We start from the raw sequence: 22,697 nt of genomic DNA on the forward strand, positions 1-22,697 counted from the left end.
AGGATAAAACAAACTAGAACCGAAAAGTGTGGCAACGAAATAGAAATAAAGTTATACAATAACACACCTAGTAATAAAAATTTTGTCAAAACTAGAATTAATTAAAAACTTAAAAAAAGAAAAGAAAAAAAATTCATAATATTAGTGTTCTCAAAGCTGGTGGCACCAGCTGTATGCTAGCTAAATTAGTACACTATTAAAATTAATTAAAAAAAAAGGTTTTCGGGAGTTTTGCTCAAAAAGAAGTTATATTTTAGATAAAATAAGTGTGGGTGAGTGATAGGTTAAGATTTGGGACCTAAAGGTGGTTTTATTTTTCGGACTGTGAACTTTTTTAAAATGGCTATCATTATTATGTTCGGACATAGGAAAACATAGGAAATTTCAAGGTCATTAAATTTTTAAGGAACCATAATCAGTCATTGGGAATTCTTAGTAGAATAGTTGTGCTACCTGATAGCTTTGATGTAGAAGTTTTCAGGATACAAAATTGTACTTAAAAATACTCAGGTGTTGCTGAGTTATACATTATTGGTATTTTCAAGGTCACAGTAATTCTACCGAGTCAGTCATTTCGATGTTTTCAGGAGATAAAAGAACTACAGCAGTGCCTCCTGCTTGTGCAGTGATGACTAATCAGTCATTGGGAATTCTTAGTAGAATAGTTGTGCTACCTGATAGCTTTGATGTAGAAGTTTTCAGGATACCAAATTGTATTTAAAAATACTCAGGTGTTGCTGAGTTATACATTATTGGTATTTTCAAGGTCACAGTAATTCTACCGAGTCAGTCATTTCGATGTTTTCAGGAGATAAAAGAACTACAGCAGTGCCTCCTGCTTGTGCAGTGATGACTAGAAATTCAGCATAAATTGCATAAAATTATTTAAATTGTGACATCACGAGGAAGCTTCATCACTGAATAAGAGCTACTCCATTTATATGGCTGCGGCAGGTTTAGTTGATCGGCAGATTAAATACCAAGCCCGGATAAATGGTGAGGGTTGATGTCAGGAAGGGCATTCGGTTGTAAAAACTATGCCAAAACCAATAGATGTGTTCCAGTTAAGAAGTTAACCCAACTAGAGGAGAAGAAGAGGATGTAAAGTGTGAATTGGGAACATTGAATGCCGACCCCATATAACGTGGGAAAAGGAGAAGAAGAAGAAGAGTGTTCTCAAAGTTTATAGATTTATCCAAACTTATATTTTATATCTACTCTTCTTTATAATTTAATCAATGACTTTTGTAAGTTTAGGCTTTTACCTTACAGTAGTTCTCCCCCAAAAAATACTTTCACATTCTTATCTTAAAATTTTAGTCAAAACATGTGGATTTTATTAATATTAGTGATTGCATTAATTCACACAGTTCTTTATTACCTTCTAGAGGTCAAAATACATATGTTAAAATCAGATACAAATACTCTAAACCTTTTGGCTTAATAGCCTGTAATTACAAATATGTGGCCACAAACTTTAAACCTAACTCCTCTAGTACAAATAGCTGTATCTGTAGACACCAAAATTAGAAATCTTTTGTTGATCCAAAATATGGACACACTATTTCTGGGAATCTTGATATTGTACCTAGTGGTCAGCTGTGAATATTTTAACAATGGGCTCGCAGTTTTTCCAACTTTCTACTGAGTAAATTTGATCGGTCACGGAAGTGATGTCATTAGCAGCTTCCACTAGAGGCGAACCGCCTCTAGTGGTGTGATTAGAATGCATGACACAATTTTTGTGATCGGTATGATATCTTGAGTCAGGGATTAATTTAGAGGGGGTGGACAGATGCTGCTTATTACGCCCTTAACCATGCATATAAGTGAATGTGCGAAACGTTCCTAGGTCTATCTAAAAAAAAAAAAAAAAACCAAACTTAAAAACCTGGTCTTTATGCCTCGCCTTATGATGATAACTGGATACAACAGTATCTGGAGTTCTAACTTTTTAGAATTTTTGAATAGTATGATGTCACAATCATGCTTCCTGAAGTTACTACTACAGTAAGTATTGCAACAATACAAATATTTGTAAACAATTTCTTTTTTTTTCGTCTCGCATTTTCGTTACATTCCATTGTTAGGTTCCCCTAACAGCTGCGTATGTGGCTTCAAATACAAGATCGGGTACACCAATCGGGTGCTGTTTTACAGAGATATTTAGATACGTTGCACTCATAAGTATACATCTCTTACTATAGTTATCATAAATCCATTGTTTTTTTTTTTTTTTTGCCCCTGCAGAAGAAGCAATATTTTTAATGTGCTTGTGCCAAGAGACATTAGAAGTCAGGGTAATCCCCAAAAGAGATATATCATTTTGCCTAGAAATCGGAGTGTCACTAAAGATAAGCATAGGAGCAGAAGAATCCTTTTTGCGAGATATAAGACAAGACTGAGTTTTAGAAGAGTTGAAATCAACTAAGTTGTCTTTGCCCCACTGGAGAATTACCTGAAGATCGGCATTTAAGGAATTGGTAGCAGATTTTCGAGAAGTTGAAGCTGATTGAGCAGGACAAGGTGTCTCAAAATGGAAAGTGGAATGCAATGTGCTATCATCGGCAAAACTATGGATAGGATTTCCAGTCAATGGAAGGTCATTAATATACAAGAGGAAAAGAGTGGGGCAAAGAACTGAACCTTGGGGGACACCGGCATTAGTGGATAAGTTAGAAAACAGAGAGCCATCTACCATCACCCTCAGTGAGTGAACTGGATGACCAATTACTAAAAACAGTTAGCAAACCATAAGATGGAAGCTTGTTTAGAAGACCTTTATGCCAAACACGATCGAAAGCCTTTGTGATGTCAAGAGCAACTATTTGTGTTCCACTGAACCTTTCCATTGAATTAGTCCATAAATGGGTAACATAAGCCAGAATATCACCAGTGGATCGACACTGACGGAATCCATACTGGCGATCGTTGATCACACGGAAGGTTTCTAGGTAGTTTAAGAGTTGCCGGTTAATTGATTTCTCCATTACTTTAGAAAGAGTAGAAGTAATTGCAATGGGTTGATAATTGGATGGAAAGGATTTGTCACTCTTTTTAGGAACTGGTATGAGCAAATTTCCAAGCAGAAGGAAAAACACTTTTAGAGTAAGAAAGTGAAAAAAGGCAGCAAAGAGTAGGAGGAAGTTCAGGAGCAGAGGTTTTGAGAACGAGTGGAGAAATACCATCAGGACCTGGAGCTTTCTTAGCATCAAGATTCGTCAAAATCCTTCTGACATCCTTTTGATGGAGGACCACAGGGGGCATTGAATGAAGCGTGTTGGGAATGGTTGAGGTGTTTTTCCAAGTTCATTAATACATCAGTTGGAAGAAAAACGGGATGTTAGCAGGTCAGTTTTATCCTTGGCTGAAATGACAACAGAACTATCTGGTTTGGACAGCGGTGGGAGCAGAGATGGGCAAAAGTTGCGGCCAATAGATTTGGCAAGAGACCAGAATGCTCGGCTACCATTAGGGCAAGAAGCGAGTTTTCTACTCTTAACCTGTTCAAACTCTAGTTTGGACTGATTAATAACTGCTTTACAATTGTTGCGAGCTTTGGTGTAGGAAGAAAATGAAACTGAAGAATTAGAAACAAGCCAATTACGATATGCAACATTCTTCTGTTGAACAGCCTTAGCACATTTGTTGGAAAACCAAGGATTGCATTCCTGCAAGAATAATTTCACTGAACCGATGTGAGAAAACGTTGACATCAGAACTTTTGAAATAGTAATTCGACCAAGGAAAAGAAGAAAAGAAGTCTCGCAGGTCATCCCATTTTGCATTCTTGTAATGCCAAACAACACGAGGTTGGGAATAGCCATGACATAAAGGTTCCATTGGAGAAGAGACAATCACCAGGTTGTGATCTGAAGTGCTTAAAGGACCTCTCACTTCGACCGTGTACTTAGAAGGGTTGTTTGTGAGAAAAAGATCAAGTGTATTGGCTGTATGATTAGGATTGTCTGGTATTCTTGTAGGTAAATGAACAATCTGTGCAAGGTCATAAGTAATTGCAAAAGCCTCAGCATCTCGACTAGCTGGGTCGGTGTGACTAGAAAACGGAAGCCAGCTGGAGTTGTGAACATTAAAATCACCAAGGCAAATTATCTCACTGTTGGGAAAGTTGGAATGGAGAAAGTCAAATTGCAAAGAGAGGAAGTCAAAGAGCTCCAATTGATTAGTGGAGTTGGGAGAACAGTAGAGACAACAGATGAATTTTACACAATGAGGTAGAGAGATTTTAAGCCAAAGAAGATCAGAGAGAGGAGATTCCAAATTGCCAAGTCTCTGACAGGGAATATCAGAATGGACATATGCACAAGTACCACCTTTGAGGCGAAACGAATCATACAGCGAATAATTTGGGCATCTGAGATGAGCAGTAGTTGAATCAACCGATAACTGAGATTCTGTGAGAAAAAGTACATGGGGTTTGGCAGACTGCAAGTGGAAATGGACATCGCTGAGATTAAAATTTGTGAAATGAATTAGAAAGTGCTTGGGAGGTTTAGATCTTTTTGCAAATAAGCTTGCTCTATTAGTTTGACAATTCATGGTATATTCAATAGTAAGAAAAAGGGGGGGGGGAGTGGATATGCTGTATGAAGTAATGAAAGTTTTGGATATGGCATAACATGGTAAGAATATACCCAGATCCTTGACATAATGTGGCCTCGACAATACTCCCCACATACACACTACTCGGACTCCCTCCAGTCACTATCTGGCAGAGTAGAGGTAGCAAGATTATACACTAGCTGATCCGGAAGCCTCCTAGAGAGTTACCAATAGGTTCGGTCCGGTGTACTAACTAGCGGCTGGCCTGCGAACACCGTTTTAGAGCTGTACTCTCGAAATGTAAGGAATACTGGATATCGCCACGATGTTCATTATAACCTCAAAAGTCATCAATCATACTGCATGATGGAAGAGATATTGAAGGGTTGACCAGAACTTAGCTCTAGAGACTAAACATGGGTTCCACCACTTCAAGCCTTCAATAAGCAAAGTGGTGGTATTGCACCGGTTGATGAGAGTCATCTACCACCTAGTATTGCCTGGTAACATAGACGGGTGGCATTCCTCCAGGTGTGGTCATGGAGGTTATACCCTGTATTACTAACAGCCCACCATCGTGAAGGTGCAAGCAGAGGATTTGGCTGTCACAGACTGTCCGGACTTTGGCAAAATTGGGTCCACTTGATTTGAGTGTCACCCAAATATCAGTTCCATCAACGTTTTAGACTCACAGGTAGCAAGTACAGCTTGTGCGCCTATGAAGCCTACTCTGCTATTGGGGTCCAATTCTTGTGGTGATTAAGGTGATTAAGGCAGTAGAGGAAGAAAGCATCTGTGAGTCACAATACAGACAAATATGAAGTTTTTTACTAATTGTAAACTGGCAGCCAGGTAGGCCCATGGTGTGCTATCAATGATTTAATGAACAATATCCTGTAGACATAGATAGGTTACAATCACACTGTATAAAACAATTTTGAATTTGGGATGCAGTGTTCAAGGACCACATCTGAAAAATGGTATTGAGCTTCATGAAAGGATCTATCAATGAGTAACTCACATGTTGAGATTGGCAAAATGGTGACTGTATATGGAAAACTTTGATTTTTTGGGCTACAGAGCTTGGCAACCAAGCACCTTGGAGGGGACATGACTGAGGTTAAGGCTCTAAGGGGGGGTTAGCAAAAAGAATAAATTTCACAGTTTTAAAGAATTCCAGAATTAGGAGCCATAAATTCAAATTACAATGGAAGAAGTTTAGACTAGAGTGCAGGAAGTTTTATTTTAGCCAGCGAGTCATTGAATCCTCTAAAAAGGTTGTGGCTGAAAATTTAACAAATTCAAGGGTCAACCCGATAGTGATAGTGTCACCTGCGTGGGTAGAGATGTGTATAATTTGTATATTCTTATGTACTTTTTTTTTTGCCAGTGCAGCAAAATTCTCCACTTGCCTTGCACTATATGAATAATATTAAATAAATACATATATTTATACATTTGTACTTGGTATGTGTGGCTGCTTATTCTTATGGATTTCTTATTATTTTTCTTATTTTTACTCATCAATATTGAAAATTCCCTTTCTTTTCAAATTTAAACACTCACAGCTGCATACCTATTCCCAATCATATGAGTACATGTTTATATAAATCTTTTTACTTGTTTTGGCAATATAAAATTTCCCAATAATAATTTTTCAATGTAACTTGTATGTACATATATTTTTTTTATGACACCTCCAAACAAAAAACTTATTATAATCCATATTACTACTGCACGTGGGTTTGAAGGCTGACAGGACAGAAGGCACTTATCAACGTTAGACCTGAATTTTCATAGATTAATTTCAAGAAATACATGTGAAGGATAGGTGTTTCAGAGAACAGAAAGTATAAGGGATAAATGGGAAGGAAAAATTGGTTTTGTGAGTCTGTATATACACCGTGTGTGTGTTGTTCGTTCACACACACACACACACACACACACACACACACACACACACACACACACACACACACACACACACACACACACACACACACACACACACAACCCTGGTAAAAGGAAAAAATGCTTACTTTTGGATGGTCAGGAGTTACATCTCTTCGATATAGAACATCTCCATTAGCAGCGAATGCCCAAGCAGCAACTGATATGCTATCTTTTGTAGCCTTATCCATAATATTACATAAAATGGTTCTTGAAGTTGTCACAGACATTCTCTCAGATATGCCAGACAAGATGTACTTGCTACCTGTGAGTCTAAAACACTGATATAACTGATATTTGGGTAACACTCAAGTCAAGTGAACCCAATTTCGACGAAGTCCGGACGGTCTGTGACAGCCAAATCCTCTGCTTGCACCTTCATGATGGTGGGACTGATAGTAATCCTGGGTATAACCTCCATGCACAAGTACATGGTGGGTGACCATCCAGGTGTGAACCAACATAAGCAGAGGTCGAGGTGTGGCGCCCACACCACATGGAGGAACGCCGCTCCTCTATGTTACCAGGAAGTACTAGGTGGTAGATGATTCTTATCAACCGGTGCAATACCACCACTTTGCTTATTGGAGGCTTGAAGTGGTGGAACCCATGTTTAGTCTCTAGAGCTAATTTCCGGTCAACCCTTCCCCATCTCTTCCATCCTGCAGTATGAGTGATGAGTTTTGAGCTTATGATGAACATCGTGGTGAGATCCAATATTCCTTACATTTCGAGGGTACAGGTCTAAAACGGTGTTCGCAGGCCGGCCGCTAGTTAGTTCACCAGACCGAACCTACTGGTAACTATCTAGGAGACTTCCGAATCAGCTAGTGTATAATCTTGCTACCTCTACTCTGCGAGGTAGTGACTGGAGGGAGTCCGAGTAGTGTGTATGCGGGGAGCATTGTCGAGGCCATGTTATGTCAAGGATCTGGGTATATTCTTACCATGTGTACGCCATATCCAAAAATTTCATTACTTCATACAGCATGTCCCACCCACCTTTTATTACTATTGAATACCCCATGAATTGTCAAACTAATAGAGCAAGCTTATCTGCGAAAAGGTCTAAACCTCCCAAGAACTTCCTAATTCATTTCACAAAAAACCGTGGTCTCAACTCTAATCTCAACGATGGCCATTTCCACTTGCAGTCTGCCAAACACCGTGTACTTTTTCTGACAGAATCTCAGTTATCGGTTGATTCATCTACTGCTCATCTCAGATGCCCAAATTATTCGCTGTATGATTCCTTTCGCTTCAAAGGTGGTACATGTGCATGTCCGTTCTGATATTCCCTGTCAGAGACTTGGCAATTTGGAATCTCCTCTCTTTGATCTTCTTTGGCTTAAAATCTCTTTACCTCATTGTGTCACATTCATCTGTTGTTTCTACCGTTCTCCCAACTCCACTAATCACTTGGAGCTCTTTGACTTCCTCTCTTTGAAACTTGATTTTCTCCAGTCCAACTTTCCTAACAGTGAAGTAATTTTCCTTGGTGATTTTAATGTTCACAACTCCAACTGGCTTCCATTTTCTAATCACACCGACCCTGCTGGTCGAGATGCAGAGGCTTTTGCAATTATTAATGACCTTGCACAGACTGTTCATTTACCTACAAGAATAGCGGACAATCATAATCATACGGCCAATACGCTTGATCTTTTTCTCACAAACAACCCTTCTAAGTACACGGTCGAAGTGAGAGGTCCTTTAGGCACTTCAGATCACAACTTGGTGATTGTCTCTTCTCTAATGGTACCTTTATCTATCTCATGGCTATTCCCAACCTCGTGTTGTTTGGCATTACAAGAATGCAAAATGGGATGACCTGCGAGACTTCTTTTCCTTGGCCGGTTATGTTTCAAAAGTTCTGATGTCAACATTTTCTCTGATCGTGTCAGTGAAATTATTCTTGCAGGAATGGAATCCTTTATCACACACCACTTTAAAATCTCATCCTTTATCTAAACCTTGGTTTTCCAATAAATGTGCTAAGGCTATTCAAGAGAAGAATGTTGCATATCGTAGTTGGCTTGTTTCTAATTCTTCAGTTTCATTTTCTGCCTACACCAAAGCTCGCAACAATTGTAAAGCAGTTATTAACAAGTCCAAACTACAGTTTGAACAGGCTAAGAGTAGAAAACTTGCTTCTTGTCCTAATGTAGCCAAGCATTCTGATCTCTTGCCAAAGCTATTGGTCGCAACTTTTGCCCATCTCTGCTCCCACCTCTGTCCAAACCAGATGGTTCTGTTGTCACTTCCGCCAAGGATAAAACTGACCTGCTAGCATCCCATTTTACTTTCAACTCATGCATTAACGATCTTGATAAAACACCTCCCACTATTCCCAACACGCTCCATTGAATGCCTTTTGTGGTCTTCCGTCAAAAGGTGGCAGAAGGATTTTGACGAATCTTGATGATAATAAAGCTCCAGGTCCCGATGGTATTTCTCCACTTGTTCTCAAAACCTGTGCTCCTGAACCTACTTCTACTCTTTGCCGCCTTTTTTCACTTTCTTACTCTAAAAGTGTTTTTCCTTCGGCTTGGAAATTTGCTCATATCCAGCCAGTTCCTAAAAGGGGTGACAAATCCCTCCCATCCAATTATTGACCCATTGCAATTACTGCTACTCTCTCTAAAGTAAGGGGAGAAATCAATTAACCGGCAACTCTTAAACTACCTAGAAACCTTCCGTGTGATCAACGATCGCCAGTATGTATTCCGTCAGTGTCGATCCACTGGTGATATTCTGGCTTATGTTACCCATTTATGGACTAATTCAATGGAAAGGTTCGGTGAAACATTAGTACTTGCTCTTGACATATCAAAGGCTTTCGATCGTGTTTGGTATAGAGGTCTTCTAAAGAGGCTTCCATGTTATGGTTTGCCAACTGTTTTTAGTAATTGGTTATCCAGTTTTCTTTCTGATCCCTCACTGAGGGTGATGGTAGATGGCTCTCTGTCTTCTCCACTAATGCCGGTGTCCCCCAAGGTTCAGTTCTTTCCCCCACTCTTTTCCTCTTGTACATTAATGACCTTCTTCCATTGACTGGAAATCCTATCCATAGGATAGGATTTCCAGTCAATGGAAGAAGGTCATAGTTTTGCCGATGATAGCACATTACATTCCACTTTCCATTTTGAGAAACCTTGTCCTGCTCAATCAGCTTCAACTTCTCGAAAATCTGCTACCAATTCCTTAAATGCCAATCTTCAGGTAATTCTCCAGTGGGGCAAAGACAACTTAGTTTATTTTAACCCTTCTGAAACTCAGTCTTGTCTTATATCTCGCAAAAAGGATTCTTCTGCTCCTATGCTTATCTTTAGTGACACTCTGATTTCTAGGCAAAATGATATATCTCTTTTGGGGATTACCCTGACTTCTAATCTCTCTTGGCACAAGCACATTACAAATATTGCTTCCTCTGCATCTAAAAAACTTGGTTTTCTCTTTCGCTCTCGGCGTTACTTTTCTTCCAAACAGCTGCTCACTCTGTATAAATCGCAAATCCGCCCTGCCATGGAATATTGTTCCCACATCTGGGGTGGTGGTACCCCCAAAACCTTCTCTCAGGCTTCTTGATTCCATTCAGATGAGGGCAGTTAGGTTAATTCATGATTCATCTCTAACAGAGTCTCTCCACTCGCTTTCTCATAGACGCACTGTTTCTGCTGCATGCCTCTTCTACAGATACTTCCATGGGCACTGTTCTTCTGAATTGGCTTCTATAATTCCTGCTCTCTCTTTCAAAACAGTCCGAACACGTGCCCCCACTAGCCAACATCCATTTACTGTCCAACGTCAAACCCACAGAACCAACTTTTCATTTTCCTCATTTATTCATTCAACTGCCGTTTTCTGGAACAACCTTCCTTCATACATATTTCCTGAAAATTACAGTCTACAGAAGTTCAAGTCCTATGTCAACAAATATCTTCTTTCGTCTTCTCAGCCTCCAACCCAAGCACGGTACTAAGTACTATAGGTTCTAACATCTCTCGTGTTTGGGGATTACATAAAAAAAAATAAATAAATAAAAAAATAAAATACATATATTTATACATTTGTACTGGGTATGTGTGGCTGCTTATTCTTATGGATTTCTTATTATTTTTCTTATTTGTACTCATCAATATTGAATATTCCCTTTCTTTTCAAATTTAAACACCCATGGCTGCATAACTATTCACAATCATATGAGTACATGTTTATATAAATCTTTTTACTTGTTTTGGCAATATAAAATTTCCCAATAATAATTTTTCAATGTAAGTTGTATGTACATATATTTTTTTTATGACACCTCCAAACAAAAAATTATTATAACCCATATTACTACTGCACATGGGTTTGAAGGCTGACAGGACAGAAGGCACTTATCAACGTTACACCTGAATTTTCATAGATTAATTTCAAGAAATACATGTGAAGGATGGGTGTTTCAAAGAACAGAAAGTATAAGGGATAAATGGGAAGGAAAAATTGGTTGTTATTATTAACCCTGGCTATTTACATTGGAAATGAAGACATATGTTGCTGTTTTTCTTGCAATCTTCGCAATTGCCACCTGAGGAGAGGCTGGTTTTGTAAGTTGTGTGGCATCATCCTTATTTTCTCAATTTTGTAATTATTTATTTCTTATCATACATTTTTTTTACCTTCTATCGCTCACTCTAGCCTTTTCACTTTTTTTTTACTTTATTGTCCATGCTGTGTGTAAGTTTAGCATTGGCTGCCTTTGACTGCACTATACCACTTCTCCTTTTTTCTGCCTTTTTGTTTTCACTTTTTGTTATTTTTTATAATCTATTAATAATAAGACATTGTAGAAAATGGTTACAATGATATATGATATTTAGGCAGTTTATAGGCTAGGGACACTGCTATTATTTAGCAGAAAGAATACAATGACTCTAATGGAACATAGGTAAGGAGAAGGTGAAGAAAAGAAAGGGAACAAGCTACCAAAACCGGAAATCGAAACTACGGTAAAACCTCCGAAGGTTCCTTGAAAATAATAAAATAAAATAAAAAGTACTTATACTGTAGATCAGGGGTGGGCAACAGCCGGCCCGCGGGCCACATCCGGCCCGCGACGATGTTGAATCCGGCCCCCTCGGTAAATGCATAAATATAGAAAATCCATACCTGACTACACTCGCCGTAAACGTTCGGCTTAATTCGGTTCAATCGGGAATCGCGGCCAGTACAACAGTAACCAAGTGATTCTACGCAGTGTCAAAGAGTTATTTCCTAATTATTATTGTAGCATCGATCGAACAAAGTTCCTTTGGGTTTGACTTCTTATTGAAAAAAATAATATTGGTGCGAGATATTTTATGTTTTATGCCTTTTCTAGTTATTACAATTTTTAATTTAATATAATTTATATACCCATAAAATGAGCCAATTTAAAAAAAAAGAAAAATTGATGCCGAATGCCGCATTTTCAATGATAATTGGACATTCAGATATTTTTTTTAAAAATACATTAATAATTTGGTAATTCAAGTAATATAACATTTTTTAGGTTCTGATTTTTTTTATTAAATCGTTCAATCTATTCCGGCCCGCATCATGATGCGAAAATTTCATTCGGCCCGCATCATGATACGAAAATTTCATTTGGCCCGCTGACGAAAAAAGTTGCCCACCCCTGCTGTAGATCCATGATTTTTTGTCTTCATAAAGGGTGAACCGTTGAAACCTAAAGGAAAGACAGCAAGAAATAAGGCCTTTGTTTCTGACATGAAATATACATAACGCATGGTTAAAACAGTAAAGCCATATTGAATTTTGAATTAAGCAAAGGTGGGAGCAAAGTCAAAAAGTAGCGAGAGGAAAGAGTAACACTAACATATATTTTATGGCTGACCTGACAGAGAAAAGAGACATAGAAAGGGAAAAGGAGAATACATAAAGAAAGAAAAGAAAATAATTTACTGGAATACCAAGGTAAGAGTTGTGTCAGTATATGTGCTAGGGAGGGAGAGATATTCTGTGCTGTGATGGTAGGGAGTCAAAAGAATTACTGCTAGTCTGTTCAAAGTATTTATGGGATGTCACAGCGATCCCAAGCGTTGGAAAAAGGAGGCAATAAGTCGGACAAAATTAAAATTAAGCGGGTATATTGGGTGATCGGCATTAAACAAATGAAGTAGTACATCCCAGGATAGAAGAGAAAATGATAATCTTACAAAGTAGCGGTAAATAGTCGCTAAATTTTGTGTAAGGTGAGAAAAGTATGTTTTAGTAGAAAAATAGCATCTCAATGCTGCGTTCGGTACTAATGGCTCACGAGAAATAAAAATATAGGGTAGTAGGACAGCAAAAAAGGAAGAAGAGGGTTGTTAAACTTTACAATACATTTCACATGGTAGTAGTGAGACGATATGCTAACTAGTGCTGTAGAGGGCAGTAATGCTGCGCTCATACTGTCCTCTACAGCACTGTATTTTCCTATACATTTTAGTTCAACAGTCATTTTGTCAGTGGTATGGTTTTGCCATGCGAGTGTTTAGCTTTCTGTGTTATTAGTTTTCCACTTCATAATACCACCATTATTCAAATCCATTGCATTGGCGGTTTGATCTTTTGATCGTTTCGTCTTTGCATGCATTTGTCTAACGTTCGAAGTGAATTCCCGATTAGTATGGCCTTGTGGTCCTCTGTCGAGATGGGGCATAATGGCCAGTCTGTTTTATTTTTATTTCATTTGGTCCAGTACTGTAGATAGTTTACATCTCCATCTTTTGTGATTTTTCACATAATTTGTACCTGGTGCCAGCAAGGGGTGCTGTTAAATTTTAATTAATTGCTTTCAAAATTATTTTTGGTTATTTCGTATATTTAGGCTCTTCTAAATTACATTAGGAGTGTTCCTTCTAGAGTACCCTTTTCTTGATTACTTCCCCCCCTTTTCGTTTTGTATCGTTTCATTGGTTTATTTTATTTTTTTGCTCTACTGGTTTGCAATTCTATTGGCATACATTTTAATTTAATGGAATTAAAATGTATTTTAAAATACATTTTGGTGGAATATGCATAATTGCTGCCACTGATATTTGCAATACTAATTTAATTTTAATTTTCTTCTTATTATTTTTTTCATTATAATTTTTTAAACTTTACAATATATACATATATACAGGGTGTCTCAAAAATACATGGCATAACTTCAGGAATGAGTTCCGCATATGTAGACATTAAAAATATTTTATATCAACATAGTTCCAGAAATGCTTGTTTTCCGAGTTTTGAAGGCTTATCTGTTCACATCACCTTATAGTAATTGTTCAAAATGTCCACCTTCTGCCTGAATACATGTAGGCCTCACATCGACGTCTCATGGACTCACGAAGACATTGCCAAATTCCTGGCATGTTTCGTATTGTCTCACAACCTGCCACAATTCAATTGTGGAGAGTTTCCACATCAGCTACTGAAGTCGAATACACCAATGACTTTAAATGGCCCAACAAGAAGAAATCTAGTGGATTTAAATCAGTTGAGCATGGAGGCCAGGCAGTTGGTCCACACCTCTACTTCAGGAGTCATAGATCTTGGTCATTCTCTGTTGGCAGCACGAGGTGTAAAGGTCCCATGTTCACAAAGGTGGGAATGGATACCTTTAAACGTTTTCCTGTCTAGACATCTTCATTCTGGGAAACTGTCGTGGTACAAACGACGAGCCTCCAGGGCACTGCCGTCCACCAAACCGTACATAAAGTGCATATCCGCTTGCTCTTGATTTGAGTCGGAATGGAAAACCACCAGATTCTGTCAGATGAAGGAATTCACTTGCGGGAGATAAGACATTCTGGTTAATAACTCGGGAACCAAGTATTTCCGGAACTATATTGATATAAAATACAGTAGATTCTGGTTATTTGGGACACATCTGGACTAGTGCATTTTGGTCCGATTAAGGACCAAAATGCACTAGTCCAGATGTGTTCGGAACTAGGACTTTGGAAAACTTGCTTCTTGCCCTAATGGAGCCGAGCATTCTGGTCTCTTGCCAAAGCTATTGGCCGCAACTTTTGCCCATCTGTGCTCCCACCTCTGTCCAAACCAGATGGTTCGGTTGCCACTTCAGCCAAGAATAAAGCTGACCTGCTAGCATCCCATTTTTCTTCCAGCTCATGTATTAATGATCTTGGTAAAACACCTCCCACCAGTCACTCAAAGGAGAAATCTATTAAACTACCTAGAAACCTTCCGTCTGATCAACGATCACCAGTATGGATTCCGTCAGTGTCGATCCACTGGTGATATTCTGGCTTATGTTACTCATTTATGGACTAATTCAATGGAAAGGTTCGGTGAAACACAAGTAGTTGCTCTTGACATCTCAAAGGCTTTTGATCGTGTTTAGCATAAAGGTCTTCAAAAGAAGCTTCCATCTTATGATTTGCCAACTGTTTTTAGTAATTGGTTATCCAGTTTTCTCTCTGATCGCTCACTGAGGGTGATGGTAGATGGCTCTCTGTTTTCTAACTTATCCACTAATGCCGGTGTCCCCCAAGGTTCAGTTCTTTGCCACACTCTTTTCCTCTTGTATATTAATGACCTTCCATTGACTGGAAATCCTATCCATAGTTTCCCGATGATAGCACATTGCATTCCAATTTCCATTTTGAGAAACCTTGTCCTGCTCAATCAACTTCAACTTTTCGAAAATCTGCTACCAATTCCTTAAATGCCAATCTTCAGGTAATTCTCCAGTGGGGCAAAGACAACTTAGTTGATTTCAACCCTTCTAGAACTCAGTCTTGTCTTATACCTCGCAAAAAGGATTCTTCTGCTCCTATGCTTATCTTTAGTGACACTCCAATTTCTAGGCAAAATGATATATCTCTTTTGGGGATTACCCTGACTTCTAATCTCTCTCTCTTGGCACAAGCACATTACAAATATTGCTTCCTCTGCATCTAAAAAACTTGGCTTTCTCTTTCGCTCTCGGCGTTACTTTTCTTCGAAACAGCTGCTCACCGTGTATAAATCGCAAATCTGCCCTGCCATGGAATATTGTTCCCATATCTGGGGTGGTGCCCCCAAAACCTCTCTCAGGCTTCTTGATTCCATTCAGAAGAGGGCAGTTAGGTTAATTAATGATTCATCTCTAATAGAGTCTCTCCACTCGCTTTCTCATAGACGTACTGTTTCTGCTGCATGCCTCTTCTACAGATACTTCCATGGGCACTGTTCTTCTGAATTGGCTTCTATAATTCCCGCTCTCTCTTTCAAAACAGTCCGAACACGTGCCGCCACCAGCCAACATCCATTTACTGTCCAACTTCAAACCCACAGAACTCACTTTTCATCTTTCTCATTTATTCATTCAACTGCCGTTTTCTGGAACAACCTTCCTTCATACGTATTTCCTGAAAATTACAATCTTCAGAAGTTCAAGTCCAATGTCAACAAATATCTTCTTTCGTCTTCTCAACCTCCAACCCAAGCACGGTACTAAGTACTATAGGTTCTAATACCTCTCGTGTTTGTGGTTCACATAAAAAAAAAAAAAAAATCCTAGGGCATTTTTTGGGAATAAAAATAACAGGCAGCCAAACACTTGACAAAGCGCTATTGTTCTGTAAATGTATCCTTTATTCGTTGACTGAGTATTTGTCAGTTTTTAACTCCTGGCGCTCAGTGAACAACTATGGATATAGTCATTCACTGAGTGACTGGAGTCATTCAATGCAATTCTTAAATTTCATTTATTTAGACATCCAATAAATAGCTCAATACTTAACAACGAAACAAACAATTTTTAAAAATGATTAGATAGTGAACCTGTAACTTTTTTGATTCTTCATTCATATATTAGTAGTTGTTGAGAGCCTATTATACAGTATTGCCTTGTTTAACGATTGGGATGCATTCTCTGAGACAACTGGATCAAATTTAGGAGAATTACTCATTCATACCTAGTCGCCACCAACTAAAAACTTTTGTCAGTTACGTTACAGGGAGTATCATTTACAGAGGTAATGAACTGAAATTTAACATTTAATAGTTTTATTTTAAAGTGCAGTGTATTACATAAGAATATTAAAAAATAAATTAAATAAAAATTATCAGCATTAAGTTTATTATAAATTATCTATTTACTTAAATTAAATATTGATGTCAAATTACCCTGCAGCAGGTGAGTTTTCATAACTGAAAAATGTATGTATATTATTTATTTATAATAGTAATAGAAAATATTTCTTTATATTCAGCCATGCATAAAGACAGCCAGACTTATCGAAAAACAAAAAGAATTTCTGGTGTGCAATATTGTAGAAAAAAGAAAAGTAAAAGATGAAGAAAATAAAAAATCAGAAGGTGCTATTTTAAAATAATTTCAAAGTATCGAAGAACCGTCAACATCTTCAATGTGTCCAGTAACTGTAGCAGAAAGTGGTGAAAGTGGTTCGAGTTCCGATGAAGAAAATTTTAAAGACAATGACAAAAATAAAAATGAATTTGAAGATAAAAATGAAGGTCAAGATAGAAGTAGTGCTGAAAAAGACTCTGCCGAAATGCAAATAAAGAATATTGAAGTATATGAAATAAGTGACGATCTCGGTATGTGGCCATTAAGGCTGTCTAATAAGTTAGTGCAACTTTTAATTCAAAATGAACCTGTACAAGTAAAAAATATTAATTATCATGTTTATGACAATGGGAAAAAATTTTGCGATTCGATTCATATTACAAATGTACTTTACCTAATGGGGTAAAAACCTCAAGAAATTGGTTGCTCTACTCTATATCTTTGAATAATGTTTTTTGTTTTCCCTGTAAACTTTTCGGTTTTCCCAAGAATCTGTTAGCTACAAATGGATTTTCAGACTGGCAACATTTGTCCCAATTTTTATTGAAACATGAAAAGAATAAAACTCATATTAAAAATTACAGGCATACCTCAAATAACGAATAGGATGCGTTCCACGAAATTACTTCGTTAAGCGAAACTTCGTTTTCAGAGGTAAAAATACTATGGCCAGAATAGGGATACGTTCCCACTTAAAGAAAATGAAAAGCTTTTTTTTCGAACAAAGAAAAGTTTTTTATTAAATAAACAGTCAACTTACATACAAAGAATATGAGTCTAAAGTTGATTGCTTATGCTTTTTTTTTCTCTTTCATTTAACAATTGCCTATACGGAGTTATTGCATTTAACACTGATCGCTTAACAATAAAACTTCTTCCTAAATCAGGATCATTTTCACTAAAAAAATTTAAAATGTTTTCAATGTCATTTAAGCACCTTTTTAAATCTTTGGTTGTTAACACTTTTTCGGCAGGAACTTCTTTAACTTCGTCTTCATTATCTTTGTCTTCGTTGCTAACAAGGTTTTCTAAATCTTCCACCGAAAAACCATCATCTTCTGCATTCAATAAATTTCTAACATCCTCTTCATCGACATTTTCGAAACCTATTGATTGAGCCATCTGGATAGCTTCATTTCTAATTTCTTGGATGTTATTTTCTTCTTCTAGTACAACTTCTGGCCATATTTTGCGCCAAACTCCATTTAAGCATTTCTTAGTGACTTCTTTCCAAGAACTATCAATGTTTTCAATTGCGTTTTTAATGGTGTAGTTTTTCCAAAACGTTTTAACTGTCATTTCCTCTTTATCCTCTAGTTCAGTTAAATTGCTTAATGTTCGACGCAGATAATAAGCTTTAAATGATGCTATTACTCCCTGATCCAATGGCTGAATCAGGGAAGTTGTGTTTGCTGGAAGAAACACAACTTTATCAGGAATGCATGTGTCCAACGTGTGAAGATCAGTAGGTTGTCCCGGAGCATTGTCTAACAACAAAAGAGCTTTTTCTTCAAAGTTGTTTTTTTGACAATACTGTTTTACTTCTGGACAAAAGTGGTTAACAAACCAATCAGTAAATAACTCTTGGTAACCCAAGCTTTTCTATTTGCTTTCCATATTACAGGTAAATTCATTTTTATGTTACCTTTTAACGCCCTCGGATTTTCTGAATGGTAAATTTAATAACAATTTTAATTTATAATCGCCAGAGGCATTTGATCCAAAGAGTAACGTTAAACGGTCTTTGGCTGCTTTGAACCCAGCAGCTGATTTTTCTTCAATAGAAATGAAGCTTTTTGTTGGTAGCCGTTTCCAGAACAAACCGTTTTCGTCAACACTGAACACCGAATTTGGTGGAAAATTTTCACGTTCAATTATTTCCTTTAGTTTTTCTGGAAACTTATTTGCAGCTTCTCCTGTTAATTTTACACTATGAATCCTGGCCCGTTTTTTAAATTTCTTGAACCAACCACGAGAAGCCCCAAAGGTTTCCGTAATTTCTTCAGTTTGTTTAGATTTCAGGTGATTAAACTGGAATATTTTTTTTTATGTTAAATGGGGCTTGAAATTGCAGACTTCGTTATCAGAGGTAACGTTAACCGAGGTATGCCTGTATACTAAATGGATCTTAGAAAAGCGTTAGAAAACAAAACCCCGATAGAGCACTACGAGCAAGAAATTTTTAATTGTGAAAAAATTCATTAGTAAGAAGTAATAAAACAGATAATATATATATAATTCAGTTTTGGCATGACAAAATTCAGCCCTTAGGGGAACGAGTAATATTTTGTTTGACTCAAATAATGGCAATTTTTTAAAAGGTGTGGAAATGATTTCAAAAACTGATCCAACACCTTCGAAGAATACAAAATTCTCAAAATACTCAAACATGTATGCCAACTGGATGATAAAATTCAGAATGAAATAATTTCATTAATTGCTACCCAAAGTAAAGACAACATATTGTTTATGGCAAAACAATGTATATATTTTTATATAATATTAGATTGTACGCCTGACGTAAGCCATACAGAACAACTTACTATTATAATTAGATTTGTAAATCTAAATGAAGGTAAAAAAGAGTAGATATAAGAGAACATTTTTTAGGTTTTTTCCCTATAACAAATTTGATGAGAGAAGGGTTAAATGCATTTATTTTAAACAAGTTTAATGAATTAGGCCTTGATATTAATGATATGCACGAGCAAGGTTATGACAACAGAGCTAACATGAGGGGCATACATAATGGTTTGCAAAGAAAAATTTTAAATATCAACTCCTGTGCTTTTTTTATACTCTGCGCTGCACATAGTCTCAACTTGGTGGTTAATGATGCTGCCAAAATTAATTTTGAAACAGTAGATTTTTTAAACTCAGTTCAAGAATTGTTTATATTTTTTTCTTTGTACACGCAACATTGGGAAGTTTTGAAAAAACATGTTTCGAAATTACTTTTAAAACCAGTAAGCGATACAAGATGGGAAAGTCGTATAGATGCAATAAGACCATTAAGACAAGAAATTGGTGAAATATATGATGCCCTTTTAGGAATAATGGAAGATAAGAATAAAGATGTTAAATCACGACACCAGTCAAAATGTTTAGACTCGAAATTAAAATCATTTAAATTTATATGTTCAATAGTAATTTGGTACGAAATAAATAATGTGAATTCAGTAAGTAAAACAATGCAAAATCCAAAATTGAATATAAATTCTTGGCTTAATCAATTAAATAATTTATCTAATTACTTACAAAGTAAATACAAAGTAAAGTGGATTTTTAGAGTTTTTAAATGAATCAAAATAGTTAGCCGAAATATTGGAAACTGAAACTAAATTTCCTGATGTCTCTCTTATACTTTGACGTAAAAAGAAAATTCAATTTGAATCATTTGATTATGAAAATCCAGACAAAGGCATAAACGATGCACAGTTAAATTTTAAAATTAATTTTTATTTTTCAATACCAGACACAGCAATAAATTCTCTTAAAGACAGGTTTGATTTATTAAGAACACATAGTTATGGTTTCAATTGTTTATATGACATATGTAATTTAAAGCATGTAACTGATCAAGAAATTCTAAAATGTTGTAAAGATTTGCAAAATAAATATCAAGAACGATATCAAGAATGAAAAGGATATTGATGCCATTGACATGACCAATGAATTAAAAGTACTTAAAAATATTTTAAAACCAGATTTGAGAGTAACAAAAGTATCAGAGTATATTTTTGAAAATAATTTATGCACCACGTTTCCAAACATAGTGGTTGCTCTAAGAATACTTTTTACATTGCAGTGAGTGTAGCTACCGGGGAAAGATCATTTTCCAAATTAAAAACAATTAAAAATTATCTTCATAGTACAATGTCCCAAGACACATTGGATAATTTAGCACTAGTCTCAATAGAACATGATTTAACTGAAAGTTTAGATATGCATGATGTGATAAAAAAAATTTTTAGAACTGAAAGCCCGAAAAGTTCAATTTATTTTAGTCATGTTATTTCAACTTATTTTATAAGATAAATATGTAATAGCACATGGATTAAACTTTATTCATGTAATTATGTTTAGTTATAAATAAAGGTTATTATTATTTTATTTTTTATTTTTTCTGTTTATACTCCAGGACGACCAAATGGTCAGAGGAGTTCGCAAGATAGACAGAATACAAGAAACAGTACCATATTCAGCAGTCACGGGCTTGAACCCCATTCACTCAAGGCACGTGTACTTATGCACAAGTGTGCCTGACCACTAGGCTACGGCGGCCTTTATTATATATTTATGTATTTTTGTAACAATTATTATTAATATGTTTTCATAATTTTTTTTTCAAAACTAACTGATATTATTTAAAACATACATATCAAATTTCGATAAAATTTATTCCACAAAGCTGTCTTAATTTTATGTTACCTTTTCATGTTCAAATATGTATAGCATGAATAAAGCATGATAAAGAAATAAAATAAAAAATGTAAATATTATTTATAAATTCTAATATCGATAAAATATTATTACAAAAAATGTTATTAATTTTTTGGGGGTTACAATGTTCCAGGGCGGCATATTTTTCCTTTGAACATGGGCAGCCAATATATATATGGCATGGCCCAGAGGAGAATCATAGCTTCCAGGACATTGTTACTGTACACTATATTCACACATTCTCCATCCCCTATATTTGAGTGGCACCATGATTTTGATATTCCTATTAATATCTGCAATTGATGAGGTCCACCCAATTGATCAAATTTATTTACTATACTCCTGGCATCCATGTTTAAGCACATATATGTGTGCATGTATTTGCTCTAATAACCCTAATACAGCCTATATTTGCACATCCCACAAGGATCCTGGCAGACCTTGCGATCCTCCACACCTTGCTTTCCAGGTTGCAACATTCTTTGTATTTCCCCCACATGGTTGCTTACCAGGCTTCAGTGTTCCAACAGAAACACTGCATTAGTCAATTTTATCTCTACTTCCTATTGAACTAACTGCTAGTTAGTGCAGCCTCACAAAGAGGCAAAATGCAATTTAATGACCCAGTTAATTCTTCCTCAATAGCATTAGTAAATATTCTTGCAACCCTTCTATTTACGTGTATCCCATCTCTTTAAAAATGGTTTCTTCTGTTAATAAGTATAGACCATGCTGAGAAAACTACCACATGAGCCTTGCACAGTCTGTACAGGACCAAATTGATTGACAAGACTTTATGTATTCCCACCCCCATCATGTGATAGTAAAATTCCAGACATTTTCAAATTTAATCCAAACTTGTGGCTTTTTTTTTCTCAATATTGCACTATACATGTTAAGTAAATCCTCAGCTCCCTTATTTTTTATATAATTAGTACCAAAGCACAATAATATTACCTTTTGTACCCTTAAAAATGAAAAATGATAACAGTTCAACATCAGTAACTTTGTCCCTGGAAGAAACCATGGTGCTACTCCACCTATTCTTATAGCATAAAAAAAATCCCCATTCCCCTGACAACAGAGTTTCCAAGAATAACTTTCTCCTGTGTGGCAGGAACTGCAGAGAGGAAGTTGTTCTAGCTTGCCTCCGCATAGGACACAGTCATCTTACACATGCATTTCTGCTGAGGGCAGATGACACTCCTATGTGCGAGAACTGTGGCACCATTTTAAGTATTTGTCATATTTTAACCGAGTGTCCATGTTTTAGACACAAACGGGATTTATAGTTTACCGTTTTTAGTCATCTAGCTGAGCCTTATACACTCAGTCAGATTTTATCCGACAATGACCATGTGTCTGCTGTTTTTAGCTATTTAAAATCAGTAAACGTTTTTACTCA

The 22,697-nt window shown here is 36.5% G+C and overlaps 1 protein-coding gene across 7 annotated transcripts in view; it reads right to left on the reverse strand.

Moving 5' to 3' along the window:
• Pex23 (tectonin beta-propeller repeat-containing peroxin 23) overlaps window positions 1-22,697 on the reverse strand; it is an 851,062-nt gene that overhangs the window by 205,152 nt on the left and 623,213 nt on the right. The gene's annotated exons all lie outside the window — the stretch shown is intronic.

Source organism: Mastigoproctus giganteus, chromosome 7 (genome assembly GCF_048544385.1).
Source record: "Mastigoproctus giganteus isolate SK-2022 chromosome 7, ASM4854438v1, whole genome shotgun sequence".
Classification (NCBI taxonomy): Eukaryota; Metazoa; Arthropoda; class Arachnida; order Uropygi; family Thelyphonidae; genus Mastigoproctus; species Mastigoproctus giganteus.